Genomic DNA, 23,590 nt, shown 5'->3' with positions numbered 1-23,590 from the left:
TAAAGCTAGACTACTTCCAATGTATTACTACTGTTACAGTTTCCTGATTTACAACATGAAAAATATCCTAGGCATACAAACATTGTCATTCCATCTGAGATCAACTAATCAGGACTAAAAATGTTGAAGAACCTCACAAAGTTTGGTAAATGTTTAGCTAATGTCTGTCCTTTTGGGTGAATGCAAGAATTTCCTGGTCCCTATTCTGCTGACATCATTAGTGATATGGTAAATTGTAAAGAGGAGAGCCTGAGACTACATCATGGTATGGATAGAGTGTTCAGATGGGCAGAACAATGGCAAATGGAATTTAATCGTGAAAAAAAGTGAGGTAATGCATTTTAAGACGACTAACATGGTGGCTCAGTGCTTAGCACTGCTGCCTCACAGCACCAGAGATGCGGGTTCAATTCTCACCTTGGCCGACTGTCTGTGTGGAGTTTGCACATTCTCTCAGTGTCTGCGTGGGTTTCCTCCGGGTGCTCCGGTTTCCACCCACAATCCAAAAATGTGCGGGTCAGGTGAATTGGCCAAGGTAAATCGCCCATAGTGTTCGGCGCATTAGTCAGGGGTAAATATGGGGAATGGTATGGGTGGGTTACTCTTCGGAGGGTCGGTGTGGACTTATTGGACCAAATGGCCTGTTTCCATACTGTAGGGAATCTAACCTAAATTTAATCTAACAAGACAAGGCATACGTATTAAATGGTAGGACCTGAAGAAATAAAGAGGGTCATCATGTGGATGTGCATAAATCCTCAAGACCATTAGGATAGGTTGATAAGATAGTTAAAACAGCATATGGGACACTTGCCTTTAATAGTCAAAGCATCAAATCAAGAGCAGGGAGGCAATGACGTAGCTGTATATAACCTTAGTTAGACCTCGGCTAGAGTTCAGTGTGCATTTCTGGTGACTCCCTGTAGAAAGGATGGGCCAGAGGGGATTCACCAGGCTGTTGTTTGGGCTGAAGCTATGAAGAGAGACTAGACAGGCTCAGGTTGTTTTTCTTAAAACAGGAAAGTCTGAGGGGTGATCTGATTGAGGTATACAAAGTTCTTAGGTGCATAGATGGGATAGATGGGAAGAAACGTTTACCCTTAGTAGAGGGGTTAATGACCAGGCATAGAGGGTTGTGGGTATCTGAAATTTGCTGTCTTAAAGTGGTGGGAGAGGCAGGAACCTTCAAGAAATTTAAGAATGATTTAGACAGACACTTGAAATGTGACTGCACATAAGGTTATGGGGCAAGTGCTGGAAAATGGGATTAAAGCAGATGGACATTTGAAAACTGGCTCAAATGCAACACCATGGGCCGAAGGGACTCTCTCTGAACTGTAAAACCTCTATGACTCTGTGTAGGTGAAGAGCAGGGGAGTTTTCCTGGCCAATATCTAAAATTCAACCAACATTACACAAAAGAAAACAACAGATGATGCAGTTAGCATCACCCAACCTGCTTGCAGGACCATGCTGTGCACAAGCTGGCTGCTGTATTTCCTACAATAAAATGGTGACTATACTTCAAAAGCACATCACTGGCTGGTGAGGCAATGGAGTGCACCAAAGTAGTGGATGATACAATAGAAATCCATCTCGACATTTGTAAATATGAAAGCATCAGGAAGTACATATGGCACCACAATCTCCAAACAAATTAAAGAATATCTACTACATTAATCAAAGAGGGAAAAAGAAACCCTCACTTAGTCAATCTGAGATTATTTATTAATTTTATATTAGGTTACCAAACAGGGAAACTTATCATTTCAGCGTGACCTGAAGGGAAATGGGAGCAGCTTGATCAGGGGATAAGAATATTGCAGCTGTCACATTGTAATACGTACCACTTCTGGGTCTGGTTTAGTCAGGAAAGCCTGAATCATTGTGTTATTCAGTATAAAACGAGGCCGATCAGCCTATTGTGCCTGGATTGGCTCTTTGAAAGAGCCATCCAGTTAGTGCCCACTTCTTTCTCTCAGACCTGCAAAGTTTTCCCAATGCTGCTGGCGTAGTCTCACCAAGACCCTGCTCAGTTGCAGTAAGACTACTTTGCTCCTGTACTCAAGCCCTCTTGCAACGAAGGCCAACAAACCTGTTGTCTTCTGGACTGCTTGCTACATCCGCAAGTTTACGCGCAGTGATCTGTGTCCTTGTACATCAGTCACTACGCACATCAACTTCTCCCTCTCAGCAGTTAAAATAATTTCTGATTTTCACACTGAAGCATATAACTTCATATTTACTCACATTGTACCACATCAAATGGGTATGTGCCCACTCACTCAACTTGACTAAGTCACCACGAAACCTCCAGGTATTCTTCTCACAAATCCACCCAGTTTTGTATCATCAGCAAAACTTGAAAATATTACCATTTCCCTTATTCAAATCATTGAAATATATTGTGAATAGTTGGGTCCAAGCAGCAATCCCTGCAGTACCTCATTTGTAATGGGCTTTCACTCACAATAAAATGGCTTATTATTCATACTGTTGTTTTCTGATGGCCTCAATCCATGTCAGCATATTACCAACAATCCCACGAGCTCTGATTTTGAGCAAAGACCTCTGAATGTGGGATTTTATTAAAAGTTTTCTGAAAATCCAAACACATCCATTGACTCTGCCTACCTATTCTGCCGGTCATGTCCTCAAAAAACACTAATAGATTTGTCAAACATGATTTGCCTTTATTAAATCCATTGACTTTGTGTAATACCATTGGGTTTTTTAAAAATGTCCTGTTCTCACATCCTTATAAGAGATTCCCATCATTTTCCTATCACTAATTTTAAGGTCCGCAGTATAATTCCCATTTTTTGTGCCTCCCTACTTTTATAAACAGAAGTTACAATCGCCAACCACCAATAAGCTGGGACTTATTTGTTCTTGAACCAATGGCAATCTCCTTTAATACCCTGGATGTAAATTATCAAGCCCCGGGGATTTCTCAGCTTTCAGTCCCGTTTATTTCTCCAGCCCTAATTTATTCTTACACGGATAATAATTTTCTTCAAATTTCTTCTTCCCAAAGGACCCTAGCTCCAGCGTTCCCATTCTTATATTTCTTCTCTAAGCCTCCAAGGACCACACACAGCAGTGACTTCCAGAATGGAAGATCAATGCTGCGAATGCTGACCACAGTGCACAGACCCTCGGAGCGAACAGGGGCATGCACACCCAGGCAGATTAGAGGGGAATTTGGCTAGCACTTTCAAGAAGCTTTTTGTGACTTTTGTAGACAAATAAGAAAAATAGTTGTTTAATTACTCTGCCATTTCATTGTTCGCCATCATCAACGCCCCCATTCCAGACTAAAAAGGGCCTATGTTTGTCTATACCAAGCATTTCCTTTTTGCATACTTTAGAAGCTCTTATATGTTCGCTGGTACAAATGCAACATTTAAAAGGCATCTGGATGGGTATATGAATAGGAATGGTTTAGAGGGATATGAGCCAAGTGCTGGTAAATGGGACTAGATTAGGTTAGGATATCCGATCGGCGTGGACGAGTTGGACCGAAAGATCTGTTTTCGTGCTGTACATCTCTACGACTCTAAATCCCAGTCTTCCATCACTCCATGCATATTAAAATCCTTGCTTCAAAACCTTCCATGGTCATGCTGAACCACACCCTGGCCAATCTATCCTCTCGTCACTCACAATGGACATCAAAAAAGTGTCTGTAGCACTCCTGATGCAGCAGTGTCAAGCAACACAATCAATGGTCACTCCCAATGGCAGTGATCAATGGTCACACAGATGAACGTCCTAAGGATGTCCTTTAAACATTTGCATGGGGCATTCCTAATCCATTCACTACTGTTCAGCCCTCTGCTTGAGCGGACAACTATCATCTATCCAGGGAACACAAAAATGACAAAAAAAGGTGGGAAGGCAAATGGTGAGGATGTCACAAAAGGAGCCCGCAGAGAGATACAGGCAGATTAAGCAAGGGTGCAAAAACTTGGCAGATGGAATAAAGTGTGGGAAAATAAGAGGTTATGCACTTTGAATACTGAAGAATACAGAGCTGAATATTAATCAAATGGAGAAGGACTGCTGAAAACTACAGAGCAGAGGGATTTGCAACAGGTTAGCATTCATCTTCCACAGGAAATGGGAAGGCAAGTGGAATGTTGGCCTTTATTTCAAAGGGAATTGCTGAAACTATACAGGTCACATCTGGAATACTGTGAACACTTTACATTCCCATATCCAAGAAAAGAGACACGGGATTTGTAGGCAATCCAGGCAAGGCTTATGGACCTGAGCCCAGGAATGGAGGGACTGTCTTATGAGGTGAAGTTCAAAAGGTTGGGGTTGTATCCACTGGAGTTGAGAAGAATGAGAAGAGACCTTATTTTCATATACAAAATTCTTAGAGAACTCAACTGGGTAGATCTGGAAAGTTTTCTTGCCTCTGTGGGACAGCCTAGGACCAAAGAGCATAATCTCAGAGTAAGGAGCTGCACAGTTAAGACAAAGATTAGGTTTGTTTTTGGGCATTGAATCTGTGGAGTTCCTTACTACAGAGAGAGCTGTTGAGCTGCGTCATTAAAAATCTGGCTATCTCAGCCTGGACAATAAGTAGAGTATGTAATAGGGAATAGGAATCGGCAAAGGCTTGATCGGTGGAAGGGCCTGTTCCGAGGGTTATGGAGAAAGGGCAGGAAAGTAGTGTCGAGGATTATCAAATCAGCCAGGAGCTCACTGAATTATGGTTAAATTTGATGGGTTGAATGGGTTAGTTCTGCTCCTTGTTCTTATTGTCTTAGGTCATGTCATCTGCCCAACATAATTAGATTTGTAGGAGAATGGTCATGATGCCAGTGAACTTAGTGGTTCACAAGACTTCAATGTTTGTGATGTAGTGGATGTTGAAGATGCTGTGGAGCCAGTGCCGGTGAAAATGCTCTGCAAGGCACACATGACAGTGGTACAGAACCATGTCTCAGTAACACAAAGAAAGGGTGGTGAGGATGACACCTTTGCATGCTTAAGAGTTTGGTCTGTGTTACAAACTTGTGGGTAGTGCACACTCATTTGTACAGAGACTGCCAAATACACTGTTTACTTTATAGTCTACTATCAACTTCCAGGTCTATGGCACATCAAATGAGACAATGCTCCCCCAAATAGTTAAATTGCATGATGAGATTCAGCTTGACTCCCTTGATGACAATGCATGGCGATATTTCTTTTTCCTAGGGAGCAGGCTGATACAGAACTACTTTTTTCTTTAAACTTATTTTTAATCTGAATAATCATGCTACCTCAGAGAAGTGTGTTGTCATATTTTGACTGATGGTGAGCCAATCATTACAGAAAAAAAATCATCTTTGAGATTATCCTGTGTTACTTTACCCAAAGATTCTTTTTGCCATTCACTTTCCCTCTTCATTTTGTCATCTTTGGTTCTCAAAATGTCTACATCCGACCCATATACACAATCTCTATCTAGTTCAATTCAGGGAATCAGTCTCCCAGGAGGTACCAATGTTGCGTACTTTCAGCACATCTTTTGCTTGCTTCTGGTGCCCTCTGGTCAATCTCCCCTGACCGAGCTGGGAGAAGACCACTAAGCTTTGGAAGCCCGTTATCTGATATCTGAAATGTATGGCCAATGCAATGATATTAACGGTGAAATGATTGTAGCCTCTGTGCCTGCTTATGAGAGGACATGATGTTGCTGCGTCTGTTCTCCCACATGGTATGTAGTATCTTTTACAGACAACAATGACGGAATAATTCCAGACATGTCCCTTGTACACTTCCTATATTTCACCTCCCCCATGCTGTAAGATAGGGAGCATGACTGGGTGGTACAACATGTTTGATGTTGAAACCTTCAAATAAACACACACAGTCGGAGATTAAATAATTTACTACTTATTTGATAACTAAGTTGCGCTCCAGCAGGGAGCTTGTTCTAGTCTGAGTGTGATAGCTAGGAATATTGAAAAAGAGAGAGAGCGTTGGGTTGATGACAGAACCTTGATTGATTCCTGTCTTAAACAAAGGAGTATGTAATGGACCATTTTATCAGGGGAAATGAGGAGAGGGGAGGCCATAGAGAGATTTCAACACAAGGATGTGAATTTTATGATCCAGGTATTGTTTAACTGGAAGCTACTGTAAGCCATCGAGCACAGGGGTGATGTGTGAGCAGGCCTTTGTGAAGTTTGGATGCCTGACAGTTCGATTTTGATAATGATTTTAAAAGCATGGAAGACAAACGGTTATTAAACAGAAGTTTATACATGTTTCAGAATGTGGTGGGGACGGGTCAGAGAGAGAGAGAGAGAGAGAGAGAGAGAGACAGACAGAGAGAGAGAGAGAGAGAGAGAGAGAAAACACATTAAAAAAAGGCCTTGGGCATGAATTTTAAAATAAATTCTTTGCCACTTTTTCAATGACAGTACTAACCCTTACTGGGACAAATGGACTAAGAACCACAAAGGAAATAAAAAGCCACAGTTAATCAACAATTGACCTTTGTACCATTCCTCACTTCATCTTAAACCTGACGTATGGGTGGGGCACAACTGCTTGACAGAAGTTGAGAACAGTGTTGTAAACGATTACAGCCATTGGTAATGCATTTATAAACAAGTTTCATATCTAATGGACTTGTTTCAATATTTACTGAAGAAATCATTCAAATACATTTGTGAACAGAACAAAGAGTGCCAAGGCCAACTCTGCTTTGCTGCAACCATTTTAATCACATTGAAAGAACCTCTTAATACACTTGCCTGCTGCAATAAGAGTGCTACAAATTTACTATTGGAAATTTCACCAATGGAGTCATCTCATCCTGCAATCCCAACACTAACCTTTCCATTAAATTCCAAGACCACAGCTTCTGAGTTCATGAAAAACTTGGCTATGCACCGCTTATCACAGAAGTCAAGACCAGGCTCCTGGGTTGAGACAATGCAAACAGGGTTAATTTGGACACTGCTCTGCTTATCATTAACTGGCACCTACTTGAACAGGACTGTGCCAGTTGATCAAGAGGTCCACATGATCAAATGTAAAAACACACACTAAGCAGTTGAAATGCAATGCAGAGGGTATACACATCAGTTAAATTTTACAGCATAAATCACATAAATAATAATGCACTTTGTCTGAGATTAAAAACTTACCAACAGAGAGCCTTCTCACTCACACCCTCCACTGACTACTCAGAGATTACGATAATATAGTCAACTTCCAGTCTTTCAGCTGTATAATTTTGCCTGTTTATGAGTGTGTCAGTTCATAATCTGGTTAAAACTAAGTTTACTCCCAAACTCCCCATCAGATTTTTATGCGAGGTGCATTTAGGGCTTGGATTTTCACCATGTCAGCTTGCAGGCAATGAGAAATGTCCCAAACTAACCATTCTGCTTCAGAAGAAGGTGCCTGCAAGGTTAGGATCTTCATTATGGTGGGCTAGGTTCAAGCTGTCCCATCAGGGGTAAAAGTTCAGAAGCATTCACAGAGCTGGGATGCCAAGGCCAGCTATTTATAAAAGGTTTGTGATACTGTGGCATTTCATTGCAGTTATAATGAAAACATTAGGGCCCTCTAACATTCACCCTTAACATCTCCTGACCCCTTAAAACACTGCCCATGCCCTTTCATAACCCCTGCGCCAAGCTATGTCCCCAGCATACACCATAGGCTGTTCATAATTCCCACATTAAGAATTGCCCCTCCATTCAATCTCCATGTCTCCACAGACCCTTAATGCAAAGCTACAAATTTCATGATTGACATCATCATGTATCAATAGCACAATCCATTACTGCTCGAAACCTCTTACTGGTATATATAGACATCATGCAGTTGACAGAGGAGATCAAAGAACTAGAGTTGTCTGTCAGCAATTGGGGTTCAGCTGTTTCAATGGTCCAATGAAGGTCTGTGCACTCAACCAATCTTCATTATTTGTTCTTGAAATGTTTACTTTGAAGAAAGTTGGAAGTTATGAAAGAATTCCTGTTGTTTAACAGTTTTTATAAACACATCTTATTGTCAATACAGGGTTTACTGGCTCTATCTAGTGGGTAAAAGGGGCAAGGAAATACAACAGCTTGCCCTGGAGGATATGCTGGGCATGTGGATTACAGTTAAGAACAAGGTGGAATTGCCAATTATAATGCTTCACATTCTAATCGGCTCCCTGGTGTTTTACTAGCTTGGGCAAAATATAAATAGCACTGTTACTGTCTGCGTTAAAGTCGTATTGACAAAGAGCCATAGATATTTACCTAACCTCAAGACCATAACAAAATGAAAGCAATAGGAATGGCATCTTTCACAGATACATTTTCACCCTGCTTCACTTTCCAGCGCTAATATTCTCTCAAATTCCTCAGAGCAGACATATCCTCTCGGCCACATTCACGAACATTAGCTAGCTCAGTGCATACGTGCAAAATTCAAATATTAATATACCAATCTCACATAATCCAGATTATCAAAGCTGCACTGGGTTTATTTAGGTCAGAACATGAAAACTTAAATCCCATAAAATACTAAGGGACATTTGCAACCAGGCTTTTGTTTAAAATAAAAATCACAGCAAAATCCAAGTCTGCCCCAACAACGGACATTGAACTAGTACTCTTGTACTAGTACTCTTCATACTCCAAAATACATCACAGCCTATTTAATGCTTCTGAAGTATAGTTACTGTTGTAAAGTAGGAAATGCTGTAATCGGTCTGCACAAGCAAGCTCCCATTAACAATAATGTGCAACATTAGCTGGAAAAACCAAAAAACCTCTCCTAATTCTCCTCAAATAAGGGCTGGGGAATCTTCTGCACCCACCTGAGAGAGCAGGCAAGCCTTGGGCTCACTACCTCTTCCAAAATTATAGCACCACCCCCTCATCTCTGCACTGCCTGTATCAGCCTAGGTTAGGTACTCCAGTATCAGGAGCAATGTTTACAAACCCACAACTTTCTAACAAAGGGGGGGGGACAGACATAAGTGTTACCCATTGAGTCACAGCTGACAAGTCATGCCATTCATTTATTTTAATTAAATCCTCAGTATAAAACGTTTGTGGGAGAAATCACTCGAAATCCTATTGAAACTGGTGGAAGGTGAGCCTCACCAGAGTTATACCAGGGCCCTGCAGAGCAATTTCAACCAAACACCACACTCAAATCTGTTCACATCAAGTTAAATAGCATTTATTGCATTCATAGAATTATCCTAATTGGAGATTATATAATTGTTTTCCTTACCTGCTTTTTCCAACACCTGACGCAAATTATGCTGTGATACAGTTCAAGGCTTTGTTCTCATTCATTACAAAATCAATTTTTATGAGAAATCATGGGGACTTTGTTCCTGTTTTCTAGAGTTAGGGAGGGGCCAGACCAATCTTCTCACTGGAATACGCCAACTCAACTTCCAAATAAAACCCTAACACAGCAATCATTCTAGTGTATTTGAAGTATAGTGGAGAAAACATAAACTTTACCAGAAACACTCAATACTGATTAGAATGATGCAGCACAGGATGCTATTTGGGCCGTTGTGCCTTTGTCAGCCTCTTAAAGAGAATTATCCAATCAACTGCCCCCAACCCCCTTCAAGGGCTCAAAATTTTCATTCATGCATTTATCCAATTCCCTTTTGAATCTGCTTCCATTGCCCAACCTGTCAGAGTCATAGAGATGTACAGCACGGAAACAGACCCTTCGGTCCAACTTGTCCATGCCAACCATGCTAACATAATCTAGTCCCATTTTCCAGCACTTGGTCCATATCTCTCTAAACCATTCCTATGCATATACCCATCCATATGCATTTTAAATATTGTAATTGTGCCAGCATCCACCACTTCCTCTGGCAGGTTATTCCATACATGCACCACCCTCATAAGAACATCAAAGTAGATTTGAAAGAGTGCCACAATGAGGTGATGTTAGGACCGATGACAAAGGAGATAGGAAGGCAGTGGGTTGTAAAAGATTCAGAAAGGGAATTTCAAGGATTAGGGATTTGGTGACAGAGGGCATGGCCAGCAATGAAGCTGAAAAAGTTACCCCCAGGTTCGTTTTTAAATTTTCCCTCTCACCCTAAACCTCTAGTTCTGGACTCCCCCATTCCAGGGAAAAGACTTTGTCTATTTATCCTATCTATGCCCCTCATGATTTTATAAACCTCAATAAGGTTACCCCTCAGCCTCCAACACTTCAGGGAAAACAGCCCCAGATTATTCAGCCTCTCCCCGTTCTCCTGAGCTCCTCACTGGTTATTTTTTCAATGATCTTACATTTGTCACAATTCTCTTGCTAGTCAAAACAATTTCTTCTAATTTAGTCACATCAAAACCTTGGATAATATAAGCATTAAAGTAAAAAGATGGAATGAAAGGATTAAAATAGATGAGACCAGGTTTGGAGTTTGAACATTGCAACAGAGATCACAGCATAAGATGCTATCAAACCTCAAAAACTGACCAATGTTCAGTCAGAAAGTCATCTGAATCCTGACCCATGTTAAAGCTTTGCAAATCCCAATTGAATCACAGACAATAAATTTTAAGGTAGCATTTTTCAGCACTGGCTCCTACCACAATTGTGTCCTCACTTTGTACCTTGTGCAGTCAACATCAGGTATTGATATTGGCCCAGACAGAATGAATCTAAAAGTTTCACTTTTCACGTTGTCACTTGTAAGGATCACATTACAGTATAAGACAATTCCCATGTGTACAATGGGGTAAGCTGGCGTAAACACAGGAGCTGATACATGACCCAACTTCCCATGGCCGAAACTGAACAGCAGCAATATATATGTACATAGTGCTTTTCATGTAGTTAAACAACCTAGTGTTTCATAAGAACATCAAAGTAGATTTGAAAGAATGCCACAATGAGGTGATGTTAGGATAGACGATCAAAGGTAGCTTCTAAAACATTCCCCTTGGCATTTAGGATCAACTCAAACCTCTTCCACCAGTATTCATCTAAATCCACCTTTTCTCTCCTTCTCCCTCAGAAGTTTATCCCATTTCCCCATAAAATCAATCATGACTATTACCTTCAACCAAATTAGTTCAACGTTCTGATCATTCTTTAAGTAGTTTCTCCTGAAATCCCTTTTGGACTACTTGGTGACTATGTTATATTTTCAGTCTCTCATCATACTTTACCTGACAAAGAGGGCACATTCGCTCTGTACCCACCCCATCAAAACCTTTCTTAATTTTAAAGACCTCCATTAGGTCAACTGTCAGCCTTCATTTTACTTTGAGGAGACCCTTTCAGTTCTTTCCTGTAACTGATGCAGAGATACTCTGTAAAATACCTTGACAGTCACTTGAGTGGATTGAAGCAGAAATTATGATTAATGCAAATCTGTCTGTGTTGAAAGGTACTGAATACAGCACAAGATGAAAACCTAAAAATTACAGAACAGGAATACAAAAAGTTGACGACAAAGTTAGTAATGGAAGATAATTCATTGAGGGTAAAATCAAAATTCATCTGGGTTTATGAGACGTTGGCATTGAAGAACAAACACAGATTTATTTTTGTTGAAAAGATACTTAGAATTATTGGAGGTTTTTTTGCCATGGTTACAAAGACAAGAATTTCACAAAAGAAGAGACAACATGTGCCCACTGTGAGAACACTTGGCTTTGAAAATGTTTCTACATTAAAAGGTGCTATGTCATGCCAGTGGTTGTTGAATTGCTAGAAGATTTTCGAGATAAAATACAGAATAGTGATAGATGAAGTTACTTCAGTCTCCCATTTAAGACAGATGAGGAGGAATTCTCTATTTTACGTAGTAATGGAATCTAGAATTCTTTACTGCAAAACATTGTCAAGAAGAATATTGGAGACTGAGTATGACAGATTTTTAAATCAGCAACGGAATCTAGGGTTATTGGGAAAAGGCAGGAAAGTGGACTTAAGGATCATCAGATCAACCTCAATCTCATTAAATGCAGAAGCAACTCAATGGGCCAAATGGCCAAATTCTGCTCCAACATCTTACAGTCTTATTAATGTCTATGCTGTGCCCATTTAGGAGACAAACTGGTAGCTAGCTAGACGCCTTCGAATCTCCTTAAAAATCTAGCACAAAAATAATTCTAGTACTAAAAAAAACACTTTACCCAAAACACACATCTCACTACTGCAGCACAGGTGAAAAATGCACACGGATTTCCCTTTGCAATTGTGTGGACTTACATCATTCCTTTCTTCAATCAACCTGAGAAATGCAAAATGTTTCCTGCAGAAGTTATACATTACCGTCCCAAAACATTGAGCAAGCCATTTATCTCAGGTTTTCCAGCAATCTCACTGCAGATGGTCCTGCCTGAATATACACTGTATAATTTTAACAAAAACAAAACACAGCAGAAGGCAATCTAGCCATAAGGGATATCCTCAATTCTATTCTTTTTGTTCCAGAATTCCTGTACGTTAAATATTAACATCATTCCAAAGAAAGAAAACCTATATCCGAATACACCAACAGGTGACAATTACAGGTCAGTAATGGAAGCTATCCATTGGCCCCTCCCCATGTTTAGGGATATCAGTAACCAATCAAAAAACAACATTACAATCAATGTTACAAGGAATGTTGCAATCAGCACTGGGAGAACTTTGTGAGGGGGTGATAACCAGGTAATTTTACTGGATCTTCCACTAACACCTTCTGGAACAGCTCCACTCTTGGCTCCCCTATTTAACACAGGTGCTTAGCTGGCAGCAAGTGTGACAGGCATTCAATCTGATTGCAAAAAATAAATGCAAAAGCTAGCTTTGATTGTCCAGTTTGCTTCTAACTAAGTTGGGAAAAAAATAAAAGTTGAAAAAGGGAAGTATATAAGGGAATTAGATGAGCTAAATACTAGTCCAAAAAATTGAACTTTGCAGAACGTAATGCAAGTTTATGCATGTCCTAAAGTTCTCATGACCAGAGAAGTCTAGACTTACCAGAACACGAGAATCAATAACATTCAAATTTGAGGAAGCTTCAAAATAGGCTTTCCCATGGTTTCAAAATGATTCGAAAAGAAATTGCTTACACCAAAGCAATTCTCCTGATCTTACCCTTTTGTTTTAAGACTCCAAAGTATCATGCAAAAACTTTCATTTATGTGGCACCTTTAAGAAAACTAAAGACTTGCATTTCTTCAGTGGCTATCAAAAGCACTAGAGGAGGTAAAGTTATTTGTAGCCAATTGAAGTACTTGTTAAAAATGTAGTTATACTTGTAGGAAAGTAATGAACACTCCTGTGCACTCGAGAGCAATATGGGAGAAGGCCAAAGGCAAGCCTGAAAAACTTTGAAGTGACAGGTTTGGACAGTGGAGACAAAGTTCCAGGTGGAAGTACAGATGCCAATTTTGCTTGGCTGTGCTCCAAGTAGTTTTGTCATACATTATTTGCAAATATTCTTGCACTGCACAGCACGTCTATTACTGCCTGGCCCAACCTGCTCACTGAGCAGGTATGAACATCTCCCTAATCATCGTTCCTTCTCACAACTGTTGAGAGATTTTTCAGAAGCAGGACTGACTAATGCAAAGGGAATTAAAGTATTGGAAACTCCAGGCCAATGCTTCCTCTGCTTGACTTGTGAAGGATTGACATTTCAAAACAAGAATCCCTATCTGCAAATTAAACCTATGATCACCTTAACCTCTAAATCTAGAAAGAAGCATTGAAATCAGGAACAGAAGCGAGCCTTTTGGCCATTCAAGTCTGCTCTGCCATTCAATAGGATCACGGCTGATCATCGAACTCAGTACCTTATTTCCACTTTCACCCCATACCCTTTAATCCCTTTAGCCCTGAGATATCTCTCTCAGATATTATAAATCTCTTTGAAAACATTTAATGTTTTGTCCTCAATTACTTTCTGTGGCAGAGAATATCAGTCGAGTTAACATTGGCTACCCACCAATCCAGAGGAGCTGTTCTAGAATCTATAGATACTTGCAATGATGGTCATCTTTTATCAACTATTTCTAGGGCCACTTCCTTAAATACTCTGGTCGTAGATTACTGGACCATGGAGATTTGTTGGCCTTGAATTCCCCCAATCTCTCTGACACTGCCAGAGAGATTTACTCCTAATACTGATTTACTTTAGTTCTTCTTCCTCACTAGACCATCCAAATTTTTGGGATGTTCTTGGTGTCCTCCCTTGTGAAAGCAAAACCAAAATAAGCATTGAAGTGATCTGCCATTTTTTTTTTATTTCCATTAATGGCATTCCCTGTTTCTGACTATAATGGGGCCTACGTATGTCTTCACCATTCTTTTTCTCTTCACATACCTATAGAAACTTTTATGATCAATTTGAATGCTTCCAGTTTACTCTCATACTCTATTTTTCCCCTCTTAATCAATCCCTTTGTGTTCTTTTTCTGAAATCTAAACTACTCCCAATTCTCAGCTTTCCAGCTTTGTTAGGGCAATTTGTACACCCCTACCTTGGGTCTAATACTACCCCAAATTTTCCTTATTAGCCATAGCCAGACCATCTTTCCCATTTTATTTTTATGCCAGACAGGAATAGACAATTTATCCAGGTCCTCCATGCACTCAGTAGGCATTTGCCATTGCTTATCTATTATCACCCTTTAAGTAATACTCCCTAATACTATTTTAGTATCCTTTATTTAGATTCAGGACATTAGTCTCATAATCAACTATTCCATCACCATCTTAAAGCATTTTATCATATTGTGAGTCATCCCTAAGGGGTCTTGCATAGCTAGACTGCAATTATTCCATTCTCATTACACAGTACACAGTCTAGGATGGTCTGTCCTCCAGTTTGTCGCCTGGATCAACATATTGAGCAACCATCTTGCAGGAATCCTCCTCTATAGCATTGTTATTGATCTGATTTAATTAACCTGTATGCAAATTAAAGTCACCCATAATTACAACTGTACTTTTATTGCTTGCATCTCCAATTTCCTGCTTAATGTTTTCCCCCATGTTACCACTATACTATGGATGCCTATTTACAAACCCCACTATAATTTTCTGCCCCTTGGTATTTCTCAGATCGAATCAGCACATGTTAATATATCCACATTTTTGTAATTCGTGAATCAGTCATTGAATACAAAAATTTGGAAAGGCACCTTTTCATTTCTTTCATTTTTGGACTATGGACTGAGAAAGAACGTAAAGGCAAAATCCTGCAGATGCTGGAAATCTGAAACAAACAGATTGCTGGAGAAATTCTGGCAGCGTCAGCAGGTGGAAAGAGAAAGAGTCAATTTTGAGAGTCTGGACTAACTCCTATATAAAAAGAAGTTGAGAAAATTATCAAACCAAAACTTGACCTCAAGCCACATGTGGAGATAATGGGTCAAATGTGAGGTCAGAAGCTGGATCAGAGAGGTACAGATGTGCACTGGAATGAGTCTTCACTCAACCAGATAGATAGAGACCTGGGGAATGCCAGGGCCTGTCAGTCAAATCACCTGATTTGGGTACTGTTTTCACGGAGGATAGGTGGCACCGTTTCCATAGGAATGACTGTTTCAAGTAAAGTACCCTAACAGGAAGGTCACCGTTCCCATAACCCCTCATAAAACGTGAATGATAAGACCTTTGAGTTTTATCTGACAGTGTCCCCATGCAGTGGATCCAACACCATTGGTATTCAACTGGCCTCTGAGCAGGAGACCTATCCATCACCTTTCCCACTGATGGTGAGATGGTACTGCATTGGAACAGGATGCTATTCCACCTCTACCATCCATGGCTGTTTTCCATGCTCCCCCATCTCCCAACCTTTCCTAGAGGGCTGGTAAATATTGACCCAATATTAAGCAGCTCACTGGTGATTACTTTGTAATCACAAGCATCCAAGAAGCTCCTGGGTGTAACAGGTTTGAGGAGCTGAATGGTCTTTCAGTTTCTCCAACACTCCAAGTCAGTACATTTAATTTTACAAAGTAATTTCCACGGAAAAATTGATCCAAAGTAAAATAGAAGTTTCCTAAAGCCATGATCTTGTAAAGTTCCTCTCGTGTCAAAATATGAGATGTGTCTTTTTAGAAAGTACAATCTAATTAAGGTCAAAAAGGTTACAAACATTTTATAAGAGAGTTAGAGGATAAAGGAACACCATCTGCAAATGCCTACTCTCCAGGGTGTACGCAGACTGATGTGTGTGTAAGGCCCAGAGAGAACAACATCACACGTCAGTGAAGTATCAGAGTGCGTGTCAGAGGTCACAGATCATCGCACTTCATAAAAATTACAGAGTAAGACTCATCAGGCTCTCAGACACATGTCATCATTCATCATACTGATTTTAGACTCCAATCTAGTGGCATCACGGACTAGGCAAGTAATCCATTGACAAGGGTAGTCAATGCATGCAAGTTCCCCTCAAGTCACACACCATCCTGACTGAACTATACTCACTTATTCTTCACTGTGACTGGGTCAAAATCCAGGAACTCTCTTCCTAACAGAACTGCAGGTGTGCAGAAATTCAAGGCAGCAAGGTTTACATTAAGTTCTGTAGTTCGTGTGCTAGTTGTCATGGTTTTGGCTATGTTCGCTAAGCTGGGAAGTTGATTTGCAGAGGTTTTGTCCCTGTAGGACCAATGTAGATGACACTTTTGTTATCATAAAGAGAACAGAAATTGAGAACACACATCGGATTATCAACACCATGTTCAAATTTACATGAGAGGAGGAAACCAACAATCAACTCCCATTCCTGGGATGTGATTGTAGAAAGAACACAGAACGGTGAATGCACCACAAAAAAAGTATATAGGAAAACCACACACACCAACCAGGACCTGAATTTACATACAAGAGAAGCTGCAGTAGGAGCCTGTTCAAAAGGGATACAACATATTTCAGCACTCCCGACCTTCGAAGAGAAGAATACCTCTACAAAGTATTCGCCAAGAATGGATATCCCTGCAACTACATCCGCAGATGCCTAGCAGACAATCAGCGTGATGAGGACATGTCATGACCCAACACACTAGCCATTCTACCCGATATAAAAAAGGTCTCGGAACTGACAGCCAGACTTCTCCAACCACTAGGATCCACAACAGTGCATAAATTGACAGCCACACTCAGACAACAACTCACCAAGATAAAAAGGACCCTATACCCATCATGTGCAAGACTAATATAATTTACAGAATTCCACGCAAAGACTGCACGAAACACAATATAGGGTAAGCAGGCAGACAACTAGCAACCGGCATCCATGAACACCAACTTGCCAGTAAACACCATGACCAGCTGTCCCTAGTAGCCATACACTCAGATGACAAAGTCCACAAATTTGGCTGGAACAACACAACGATCATAGGACAAGCTAAACAGAGCACGGCCAGAGAATTTTTTGAAGCATGCTACTCAGCCACAAACTCCATGAACAGGCACATTGACCTCGACCCAATACACTGGCCACTACAACAACAACTGGTACTGGCAACTGGAAGCAGCGGGAACAGAACCAAATAAATTCCAGAAGAGACATTACAGCAGTGCTTCACAGGAGGGTCCACAGCACTGAAGAGGTCACCTCAACAGGGATGAAAATGTGTTGCTGGTTAAAGCACAGCAGGTCAGGCAGCATCTCAGGAATAGGGAATTCGACGTTTCGAGCATAAGCCCTTCATCAACAGGGACAAAACATCTGATAAATCAACTACCCAGTTCAGCGAACATACCCACAATGTTTCAAGACAACAGTTCATCACCACCTTCTCTGATGGACAATAAATTAGAGATGGGCAATAAATTCTGGACAAACCACATCACTTGAATTAAAATTCATTAAAACTTAGAATTGGTATGCTGTGTGAACAAGTTTCTTCCCCTTTATTTGACATTTTAAACCTCTTCAAAAACACTCAACCTGAAGGAATGAGAATTCACAATGAATGTCCACTTTCTAGGCAAGCAAAACAAGGTTGATTATTTATTCATTATTTTGTTGCTAAAATGCCACACAGATCATCAGTGGTCCACGTATTACACTTTAAGAGCCCCCTGTAGCAGGACCTCTGTGGGATATTTGCAAATGCTAAATCAATGCACTGCAAAAAACTCATGGACGCTGCAGGTTCCAAAGCCAGTCCAGATATAGCAGCTGTTGTGTTCCTACAATGCAGTGACATCATGATTTCCAATCATCACCGAATAACAACATAATATGGAATCTGAAAGTGGGTCAGAAATTCATAACTTGCACATCAACAGAACCTTACATCAGTAAACAACAAGCCACAAAATATATTTTGTTTGCTTCTTGCTGGCTAGAAAGATCTATGCGCTATAAACTTATGTCACATCCTTTATACCGAACCTTTGATGTGGTAAAATATCCCAAAAGTGCATCATAGGTGTATTATGAAACCAATTTTGACACTAAAGCAGCATAAAGAGATGACTAAGTTAAGAGATGTAAAGATTAGTCAAGGAAATGGGTCTTAGGAGTGCCTCACAAGCAGAACAGTAAGGGAGATAGATCAACTTATAGAAGTTTATGACATCATGAGGGGCATAGATACATTGAATAGCCAAGGTCTTTTCCCCAGCGTGGAGGTGTCCAAAACTGGAGGACATAGGTTTAAGGAGAGCGGGAAAGATTTAAAAAGGCATCTAAGGGGCAGCTTTTTCATCAGAGGGTGGTGCATGTATAGAATGAGCTGCCAGAGGAAGTGATGGAGGCTGGTACAAATCACAGCTTTCCAAAGTCATTTAGAGGGTTATATGAATAGGAAGGGTTTAAGAGAGATAAGGGCCAAATGCTGACAAATGGAACTAGGTTAGCTCAGGATATCTGGTCAGAATGGACATGTTGGACTGAAGGATCTGTTTCAGTGCTGTACAGCTCTACGACTGTATAAGAGGTCTCAGAAGGGAATTCCAGAGTTTAGTTGCCAGACAGCTAATGGTACTGCCAGTAATGATAATACAACTAAAGTTGGAGATGGGCATCAGGCCAGAATTGCTGGGTGTTGGGGCTGGGGAAAGTTGCAGAGATAGGGAAGTGAGGCCTTAGAGTGACTTGAACACGAGGAATTAACTTTTTAAAATTGAGTCATTGTTAGACCAGCAACTAATGCAAGTCAGTGAAAATAGAGGGTGAGGAGTATGTGAGACTTGGTGAAAGTCAGAGTTCAGATAGTAGAGCTTTGAAATGAACTAAAGCATGAAGAGAAAGTGCAGAGAGAGAGGCTGGCAATGGAACAGTTGAATCTAGAGGTAACAAAGGCCTGGATGAGATACATGGAGATACAGTCCGAGGGTGCAGCATAAGCAATGGCCCATTAAGTTGTGGCAAAAACTAGCTAATTTGTGCACATCCAAAATTACTGGGTTGCTACGAGCGTACTAAATATTATTCTATTGATCTTGTTCCTGTTGGACAGGCTAATATAACAAAAGATATTGGAATAGCCTAATCTCAAACTCCCATTAGTCTCGCACTGCAACCTGAAACAAAGGTCAGCACATTTGTCCAGATGCTTTGGGATTTGTCCATATGCTCTGGGGCTGCACTTAACTACATCAAGGATCATTTACTTCTAACCAGTCTCCATCAGACATTCCCCATTGGCTCATTCACCATGTTGTTTACTTTTTATCCGCATCGCTGAGAAGCAGTTATTGTTCGATATTGTTTGACAACCTATTGCTGGGTTTCAGCTGATGCAGTGTGAATGATTGTGATGCAAAGGTCTGACTTGAATGTCCACAATCACATTTTGAGGCGTTTCTGGTCGTCCACTTGCGGACACATCTTCCCTGGCTTGTCCAGAAGTGGCTGTACAGATTTTCCACGGAAGTTTGAAAGTTGAGACATCACCATTTGGGTCAGTTGCCAGGATGCAGTTAGTTATGTTTGCAATCAACCAAGAAGTGTGTCATGGACAGCTAGGACTGTCATCAGTTTGTAGGGCACAGACAATGTTCCCATATGGACAATAGGATTTCAGGTGATGTCAACAGGTTTTGATATAGGAAGTCCTGTATCAATGCGAGTGCTTCATTATCTTTCACCCACTGTGTTTTTTGTGGAGGATGTGACCCATTATGCACCAAAATAGAAAGCCAGCCACATTGTGTTGGTTCCTAAGATGACGATTCCACTGGTGAATATTGACCTCATTTGTGTGGCAGCTCCTGAGCCTGGTTGAACTGCAGTTCTCAGCTACAGGGTAAACCAAGTCAACTGAAGCAGAACATGCTGTATTGGCTCTGCTGCCCCTGGTGCCAGCTGTCAATTCCTACATGAGATTTCCTCTCATGAAGATGGTGGCTCTTGCCTTCTGGGGGTGGTTGCTGGCAGAACAAATGTACAGTCAAGTGTGATGCCAAGGAAAGAACACAGCAACTTTCACATGGCTCTCCTGTTAAAAGGAGGCTTGAGAATCCGAAATGCTGTGAATCAATTTTGTGAAGAACGTGAGCTAACCCCAGGCAGCAGGCTGCAGAAGCAAGCAGTAAAGAAATCAATCCATCATGCTGTGACTCAGTCTAGTACAGTTGCTTCACAAACTATTTAGCCACATAGAAGGGCCTTTGGTCAGAACAGTGAACCACATACTAAATTACAATGTAAGGAAGGTCCTGTTGGTCCTCTTCCAGATTATATTTTCGGCAATTCAGAAAGAGAAAAAGAATGTATTTATACAGTGCCTTTCACAACGTTAAGTTGTCCCAAAGCACTTTGCAGTCCATGAAGTATCTCTGTTATGTAAATCACTGTTGCAATGTAAAATAGCACAATAGATCTGCAATCTGTGGTGGTCAGAGATTCATGTGTCATTCAGCACTTGTACCTGAATAGACTCCTACCCAATTAATCCTAAAGAAACCCTATTCTTTCCCCATAACTCTATGAATGTCTAATTTTTCAAATATTTATCTACTCTTTTGAAGGGAATTATCAAACCTAATTCCACCACCCTTTCAGATCATAAGTCATTGTGTTTAAAAAGATTTCTCATTTCCACCTCTGGTTCTTTGACCAATTATTTGAAATCAGTGTTTTCTGGTTACCAATCCTGACACCAGCGGAAACAGGTTTTCCTCATTTCACTCCAACGCAACAATTCACAATTTGGAACACTTCATAACTTTAGGAGGTAATTTAGGGGAAGAAATGATTGACAAAACTCTGAATGTAAAATCCAGGAAGATCTCCAGAACTAACCGTTTTGAGAGATGATGATATCTGAATTGTACTTCCATTAATATGTCCCTCAACATACACCATCACATGACAGCTCAAAATATTGTCTCTCTCCACGATTCTTGAAATTGAGAGTTACGGATTGATTTTTGCAGCCACATTTTCACAGTCTTACTACCCCCTATATTAGGTGGCAGAATCATTTGGTAACAATATTTTGCATTGGTGTTTGGGAATTTTTTTATTCACACAGACACAGAATTAGAAGAATTCACCAATATCCCCAGAAATTATCATCGCTTCATTAAAGTTAAAATAACAAAACTTTAAGGAAGCATTAATTTCCTGGATAGCATAATACTTAATTCAACACAAGAAACTAGGCATGGGTTGGGAACAGAAATGTACATTTAAAAAAAAAACAAACACTTCTACACACAAAAAGCCATCATGCTAAATGTGCTTTCAGTGGAATGGTGAGGTAAGAATTAAACCGTTGCATGTTTGGCTCTAAATTTATAATATTAAGACAGCTTGAGATATGACAGCTCATAAATACAAATGTTTATGAAATAAAGCTGATCAATTTTGAATTACATAATTGATACAGTGTTCATTCCAATTGCACCCATCACCTTTTCCCCCTATGTAGCGAATCAGCATACAGGTTGGTCTGCTGTAACTTATACCCGCACATCAGGTGAGGCCAAGATTATTTCTATAGTTGAACTGTCTGCACAACACACCACTTGGACAAGATTGCAAGTGAGGATGGTCACTGTCAACAGACCTACACCTGAGCATTACGTCAGCCTCTTCAGGAAAGTGTGAAAATCTAAACTAAAACTAGCATAGAATTTAACACAAGAAACCTGTCCACTTAGCCTAACTCATCTACGCTGTGTTCATGCTCAACATGAAGCTCCTCACTCCACTGTATCTCATCAGTATGCCCTTCCATCCCTTTCTTTTTCATGCGTTTATTCACCTTTTTCCTGTGATATATCCATGTTATCCTTAACAAGCACTCCAAGTTGTTCCACAAAGCAGAGGGAGAAGGGAGAATAAATGTTCTTTCCTTCAAGCTATCTGAAAGAGATAAATTAGCTGCCATGAACTAACAATACCCTGATGGTCAAGTGCAAGGTAATCTGTAGATAAAACCACCTTTGCAGAAATTGCAACATAAACCCTGAGATTGGTGTGAGCTTTAAAGTGGCATTTAAATATCTACACAGCCAGACTGACCAAAAGAAATAAGACTGTTTAAATATCAAGAATAACATATGCTTGCTTTGCCTCATGCATCTTCCCACAGCACCTTATAATCAACAGATAGATCCAGCTAGCAAGAACTATTTTTCTTTTCATGAGGATTTTCTGCAAAATTGCAATAGTGAAAGAAAATTGCTTCCAAGTTAAAAGATTATACCTTTCATACTAAAGAATAGTATAAACTCTTCCCAAAGCTATAGCTAGATCAACCAGCGTAAAAATCTTCAAAAACTTGCAGCACAGAATGTCACACATAATGTTCAAATTTATTCCCTGCCAGAATAAATGTGTAAATATATGCCAGAATACATGTGTAAATATATCTGTCTATATACATAGCATGATTTAATTCACCTCTCATACACCAAAGTGAAATTAGAGGCAATCCACAGGCACTATTCAATTTAGAGCTTGGTAAGCCAATTGGAAAAGCAAATGAGCTCCAGGCAATCTCCACACCTTGACAGTAACACACAAGAGGGTCATCAGAAACGTACTCTGTGGGCTATTAGCATTAATTAATACATATTGGAAACAGAAGTTGACCAAAAAAATGATAGTCAAATAAAATAGTAAAGAAAAAATAAGTTCAAAGCTCACTGAAAACAGATGAAATAAAATGTCAAAATTCTCCTTCAAAGGTGTGGAAGATTAACTGACTAAAGTCCAAGATTTATCATGTACGTTTCAGAATAAAGAAGTTCACTGCACTGGTATCTCACTTAAATCCTGTTGCACCTTAGACAGTGCAGAATGTGGAAAAGTATTTACCAGAATTCATTATCCACAGTTCCATCTGCACTATACCTCACAAACATATACAGACAGAGGCACACTTACAGTAATGAGGAAGGGTTCACATGCAAACAAGAACAGCAATGCAACTGGAGTCCTAGTCAGTGCCAAGTAAATTGTTTGAAGCCACGTATGATTGAAAATACCCAGTAGATTATTCATGAATGGATTAGAAAGCAAGCCTCAGACATCCGTATGCATCTTATACCACCCCCTTCATACCAGGTAAGGAAAGGTCGACCTGGACGATTACAAAATAAAGCTAGCCAGCATTCTGAGTTTGTTTCAAATTTCCAACATCCTCAGTATTTTGCCACAAATCCTGGG

General features: G+C 40.2%; 1 protein-coding gene across 2 annotated transcripts in view; it reads right to left on the bottom strand.

The window, feature by feature from the left end:
• Nucleotides 1-23,590, bottom strand: part of LOC132824792 (coronin-2A-like) — a 153,829-nt gene that overhangs the window by 108,487 nt on the left and 21,752 nt on the right. The window contains exon 1 of one of the 2 annotated variants that reach the window (XM_060839543.1): nucleotides 6,843-6,882. The exons of the other annotated variant lie outside the window; for it this stretch is intronic. The gene's annotated coding sequence lies outside the window, so the exon portion shown is untranslated. Of the gene's footprint in view, nucleotides 1-6,842; nucleotides 6,883-23,590 lie in introns of those variants that run through there. 2 annotated transcript variants of the gene reach the window in all.

The sequence above is a fragment of the Hemiscyllium ocellatum genome, chromosome 2 (genome assembly GCF_020745735.1).
Source record: "Hemiscyllium ocellatum isolate sHemOce1 chromosome 2, sHemOce1.pat.X.cur, whole genome shotgun sequence".
NCBI lineage: Eukaryota > Metazoa > Chordata > Chondrichthyes > Orectolobiformes > Hemiscylliidae > Hemiscyllium > Hemiscyllium ocellatum.
The sequence above is the reverse complement of the archived record's forward strand: the minus strand, read 5'-3'. Positions and strand labels throughout refer to the sequence as shown.